This window comes from Hyperoodon ampullatus (assembly GCF_949752795.1).
Source record: "Hyperoodon ampullatus genome assembly, chromosome: 7".
Classification (NCBI taxonomy): Eukaryota; Metazoa; Chordata; class Mammalia; order Artiodactyla; family Ziphiidae; genus Hyperoodon; species Hyperoodon ampullatus.
The window spans coordinates 59938377-59944376 of record NC_136920.1 but is presented as its reverse complement, the minus strand read 5'-3'; positions in this window follow the sequence as shown (position 1 = coordinate 59944376).

The following is a 6000-nucleotide window of genomic DNA, read 5'->3' as shown; positions in this document are numbered from 1 at the left end:
GAGGTGCCTTCCCTGGAAACAGCACCCAGGCAAGGGAAAGGGGGTACTTGCTGTGTGACAGAGGGGAGCACAGGGTCTGTGGTGCCCAGAGAGAGCCCAGCAGTTGGCCAGCATTTCCAGAGGAGAGGATATCAGCTGGGTTTTTTAAGGCAAGGAGGGGGCCCCAGGGAAAGGGGGTGTATTCCAGGATAGAGGAGCTACACATAACCCTCACCAGTAACCCCACCTCTCTGAGCTGTGGCGGGGAGTAACCCCTGCCGCACACACCGAGCTCCAGGCAGAAAAGCCCACGAGGCTGAGTGGAAACCTGACCCTGCTGAGGGGTGTGGGTGCGTCCAGGGATGGGGGTGGACAGGAATGACCAAGCTTGTGCAGGAGGCCTGCCCAGGCCGAGGGCTACAGAAAGCAGTTGTCTGTGACTTAGGAAGCGTTAGGAAAGAAAATGTGAGGGAGACTTTGCTTCCCACTGTGGCCCCAGAAGGTGGAATTTTAGATCTCTGAAAGCTCTGGGCAAACTGTTTCCTCAACCTGGCCCGTGCCTAGGACCTCACCCCTCCATGCCTGCTAGCTAGGAAGGCATTCTATGGGCTCAGAAAGCCAAGGCCCTGGACCACGTCCAGTTTTGGCCTTTCACAGCTCCCTTTCATGCCCTGAGGAGCCTGGCGGTCAGAAGCTGAGTCAGAGGAGTTCAAAGGAGGGTGCCTCCTGGGCGTGGAGGGGAGCAGGTGCATTGAGGCCTTACTTGCCTCTCAGCCTTCTTTCTCCTCTCCTGCTCTGGAAATGATGGTAGAGGCCTCATCCTCAAAAATCTCCCAGGATTATGCTCAAGCATGTCAGGGGGGGAGGGAGGGTCTCCTGCCCACCCCACTGCCACACCAGCCTCTACAGTTGCCCCAGAAGTAAGGAGTCTGTAGGAATGAGGTGCAAGATCCAGGACTATGCGCACTCCAGGACTTAGAGCCAGGCAGGTGTAAGTTCAAATCCCAGCTCTGCCATGTGCTCTGGGCAAGTTATTTAACCTCTATGAACTTCAATTTAGTGTTCTCATCTGAAAGATGGGTGACAAATTCCAAACTCAAAGAGTTGTGAGGTTTGGGTAATGTCCATAAAGTTCCTGGTACATAGTGCGTTCCTCCCCTTCCCTCCCCTAAAGAGGTTGAATTGATGGCGCCAAGGGAGTAACAGCCCCAGATGCTGGGGTAGGAGTTCCTGCAAGGAAGTGTCGGGAGGGGGCAGGTGCCGAAAAGAGAGAAGGCCTGAGACTGTCCAGGCCTGCTCTTCACTCCTCCACCTCGAACCGGCCTGCAAAACCAGCCAGTGCAGGAACCAAAGGCCCTGTGAGATTACGGCGAAGCCCCGCCCCATCGCAGGCCCCGCCCCCGGCCGCTCTCCAGGGTGCTGACCAGCTTGTACCGCGTTCACACGCCCTGGCCCACTGCCCCGCAGCCGGCCAGCAGACATCATTTTTTTGCTTGCTGGGGAGCTGGAGGGAAGCAGGATGTTCCTGGGAGGCGGGTGGCTGCCAAAGGCGACGGGAGGATGCAGCCTCTGGGATCCGGCCTCCGCTCCGCGCCCACCGCCTCGCGGGGACCGCAGGCTCCACAGGCTCCAGCTACCTCCTCATTGCCAAAGAAGGCGTCTTCTTCTCATTGTCCTCCCCGGCCCCTCCCAGGCGGCTGTTTCATTAGCACCTTCCAGACGGCCGCTCCTGTCTCCCTCACTGATTCTTCCATTTTTGCCCCCTCGCTGGAGAACCGGACCCTGCTTCCCCTCGTTATCCACCCCACCCCCACGGAGCATGGCGCGCTCCCCCAACACCCCAACTCCCGAGTGCCCCCTGTGGGCCAGCTCTCTCTGGAGCTCCAGATGTCCAGTACAGGCTACCTCCTCAACATATCCTCTGGGAACATCTCACAGGCCCCTCACACTCAAATATTCAACATCAACACATCTTTTGTCTTTATCAAAGGCATCAGCAAACGTCTAATCCCCAATCTGGAAACTTCAAAGTTGCCTTGACTCTTCGCTCTCCTTCACTTCCTCTGTCAATCTGTCATGAAGGCCTGTCAATTCTCCCTCTGTAATTCTCTCACATTTATCCACTCCCTCCTTGTGCTGAGCCCCAGCTTACTTCCCCCTTCCCTGGTCATTCTCCAGCCCCCTACTCCAACTCAATCCCTTTCTTCCATCTCCATCCTGCCTCTAGCACTGACTTTCTAAGACATCTAGCTGGTCATGTTAACTCCTCCTCAAAACCTTTGCTTGGTTCCCAGTGCTCTCAGGATAAAGGCCAAGCTCCTCAGCCTGGCATCTGAGGCTTCTCACGATCGACCCTGGCTGACCTCTCCACCCTCTGCTCCAGGTGGCGCAGGGTCTAGTCCCTAAGCACGTGCTAGTCTTTTCCTCCTCCTTGACTTGGTGTAGTCTGTTTCCCTTCCTAGGCTGACTTCCCTCCGTCTTCCTTTTCTCTGCCCATCCCAAATCCTGGCCCAGCCTTCCTAGGCCAATTCAACACACACCCGCCCCCACCCACCAGGGACAGGGTAGGCAAGAGGGGTAACTGGATTCTGGGCAGAGCATGCCTGGCTGTCTCTCCCCTAACTTGCCACCTGTCCCAACACCTCACCCCCCTGCTCAGGTCCGTCTCCTTTCTCCTACTGGATCACATTTTCCTCAAGGACAGACCGAAGTCCTATTCACCTCAGCTCCAGGCCCCAGCCTTTGGGCAGCCTCACCAGGTACAAGTGAGACATGTTGAGGTAGGAAAGTAGGAAGGAGACACAGGTGAGTGTGGAAATTAGATGGGGCACTTCAGAGCTCAGTCCAGGACACGCTGGAGCAAGCCCTCAGTAAGAGGCTGCAGGTGGATGTGAGGACACAGGTGGTGCAGGTCTTACAGATCTGCTGTGGGAATTCTCCCCTGTAGGGAAGACTGTGGCTGCGGAGCGTGAAACAGCCCACTGCTCTCCAGGGGGAAGGCTGGTTATTGGCAGAACACTGGTTTCACGGAGGGTTGGCCCGAAAACTCCTGGGTGACTCCCTCTGGCTGGGCGCCAGGATGTCTACATCTGGGTCTTGGCAACAAGATCCCAGCAGGGAGGTGGGGGAAGGCATCAGAGGGAACCATCTCACAGTGCTTCTCCTTCTCCTCCTCGGCCAGAAGCTGCCAACTGTGGCTCCAAGGACAATGGCTAGAGGAGCACCATGTCCTTGGCAGAGACCTGGCATACTTCCCTGTATTTCCACATTAAGCACAGACCCCACCACACCATAGGTGACAAGGCCTTTGCTGAAAGGAACAAAAGGTCACCACTGCCTCCAGAAAGGCTTCTTCCACATCTCAGAAAGGTGGCTTTGGGGATGCAGAAACGGAGGGCTGAGGCACTGTGGGCCTACTTCAGGGTCCAGGATCAGCCAGAGCTGCCCTATGGGGGAAGGGGTGACCTCAGGTGGGGGCAGTGAGCTCCCCGTTCCTGCTGGGCAGGGGGGTGAAGTGGTGGAACAGATGGCAAGTTCAGGGAGGGGAGAGGCAGCCCCTCAGCTCAGAATCCTATCATTCTACCTACACTGCCCCATGGATGGGGTGGGAGTGCTAAACTGGCCCAGGGAAGATGGGCAGACTTAGGGTGGGCACAGAAAAAAGGAGAGGGATGTCAGCCTAGGATGGGGCTGGACCAGACACTTGGAAGTGCCTTCTGCCCAAGGTCGAGGTCATCTCCTGGGATACGGATCAAGCAGCATAAGGTACTAGAGCCAGTAGAGTCCAATCCCTCATTGTACAGATGGGGAAACAGGTGAGAGAGGGCAGAAACACACCCAGGTCGCACAGTGAGTAAAGGGAAGGGCTGGGCCTATGACCAAGGACTCCTGGTCACTGCCCCACTGGACTAGCTCCTCCTCTTGTAATCTTTCACCTCCCCTCCTCCAGCTGGACAGAGGGCTGGGAGGGAAATCTGCAGATACAGCTTGTAACCCTGGGAAGGGATCCCCAGGAATGTGTAACTTCAGCAGGGACAGGTCAGAAAAGAAGTGACTCTGTGCCTTCCAACTCTGGGAAAGGTTTTACTCTCCTTGGCGCCCTGGCCCAGCTCCCTCACCTCCACCACCCTCCAATCCAGCACACTAGGATCCTCCTTACCAGGAGGCCCCGAGCCACCCACTCAGCCCTAATCTACCTCTTCCCCCTTAACTCCCTGCACCTGAGTGGGGGGGCAGGAGGGGGTGTGACTCAGTGGGATAAAGGCAGCTGCTATATTTGAATAATTACATAAGCCAGCAGGGAAGCGCTGCAACGTGACTCCATCAAGGTCGGGAGAGAAGTTGCGTCTGGGCCCAGGAGGGAGGATCTCCTCCCTCCATCCTGAGGCTCCAGCCTGGGTTTAGACAGGACTCTGAAAGAACCTGGAGATTGCAAACTAGTTTATGCACTGCCGGACTGCAAGGGAGGTTTTCCCTAGGACTAAACATGCTGTTCCCCCTCCATCACCTTAGAAAAGAAACCTCCTGACTTCTGGAAACCCTAAGGCCAGACCTAGACTAAGCCCCAGATCTTCCCCCAGGAGCTCTCTCCAGAAGGAAAGACAGGGGCTTCCCTGGTGGCGCAGTGGTTAAGAATCCGCCTGCCAGTGCAGGGGACACGGGTTTGAGCCCTGGTCCGGGAAGATCCCACATGCCGCAGAGCAATTAAGCCCGTGCGCCAGAACTACTAAGCCTGAGCTCTAGAGCCCGCGAGCCACAACTACTGAGCCCACGTGCTGCAACTACTGAAGCCCTCATGCCTAGAGCCTGTGCTCCGCAACAAGAGAAGCCACCGCAATGAGAAGCCCGCGCACCGCAACGAAGAGTAGCCCCTGCTCGCTGCAACTAGAGAAGGCACGTGCGCAGCAACGAAGACCCAATGCAGCCAAAAATAAATAAAATAAATAAATTTTTTTTAAAAAAAGGAAAGACAGAACGGAAAACAGTTTGTCACTGATTTAGAAGAGTGCCTGCTGGGGAGGGAACCAGGCATAAAGCTTTGGCTTGCCCGCACCGGCTGGGGAAGACCTGTGTTCCTGTTCCAGCTCTACCATTTACTAGTCACTTGACACTGGCAAGTCTATACCTCAGTTTCTTCATGGATAAAATGAGAACAAAAAGTAACTTTTTTATAGGGTTTGTTACAAGGATTAAATAAAATGACACATGCAAAGCCTTAGCCCAGCAGGTGGTGGGTGCTTCATAAGGGCTTATCAGCATCATCATTTGCATCATCATTACAGCCAACACTAAGGACTGGCTAGAGACCTCCCAGGGGGCTGAACTGACCCCTTTGCCCCACTGACAGCTGACATGAGTGGAAGGTGGGAGGCCAGAGGAGAGAACTGAGATCTAAGAGTCAGGAGCTCGGCCAGACGTGCTGTGTGCCCCTGGGCAAAACCCTGCCCTCTCTGGCTCTCAGTCTATAAATGAGCCCTCAGGGTCCCCAGCTCTCGAGTTCATGTTTGCAAAAAGATTTTACCCCACTGGAAGTAGTGACCTGTGGTAGTGGAAGCTGCAGGAGAGCTGGTCAGGATGGGGGTGATCTGGGGGTGGTATGAGCTGGAGGCGGGCACGGCAGCCAGTGCTGGGCACCAGCACAAGGCCCACCTCCTCAGGGCCTCTTGGCAGCTCCTCCTAGGGGGTTCTGGGGGCCCCCCGGAGGAGGAAGGCTGTGCCCACCGGGCTTTGTTGCCATGACGCTGGTCTCCATGGTGTTAGGCACACAGCCCTCCCCTCACCCAGGAGGAGGGACTGGAAGCGACAGAAGCTGAGGAGGCTCAGGCCCTGGGCCCCCCTGGCCTGTCCCTCTGTCTCCATCAGTGCCTGTGAGGTCCCCATCCTGTGCCCCTCAGGAGGGAGGGCAGGGAGGAAGGACAGCTTCCACCTCAGAGGGTCAAAAGAGTGACACAGAGAGGACTCAGGGTGACTGCGGTGAAGGGAGAGACATGCAGGAGTGGCAGAGAGGAGGGAAGGGTAGGG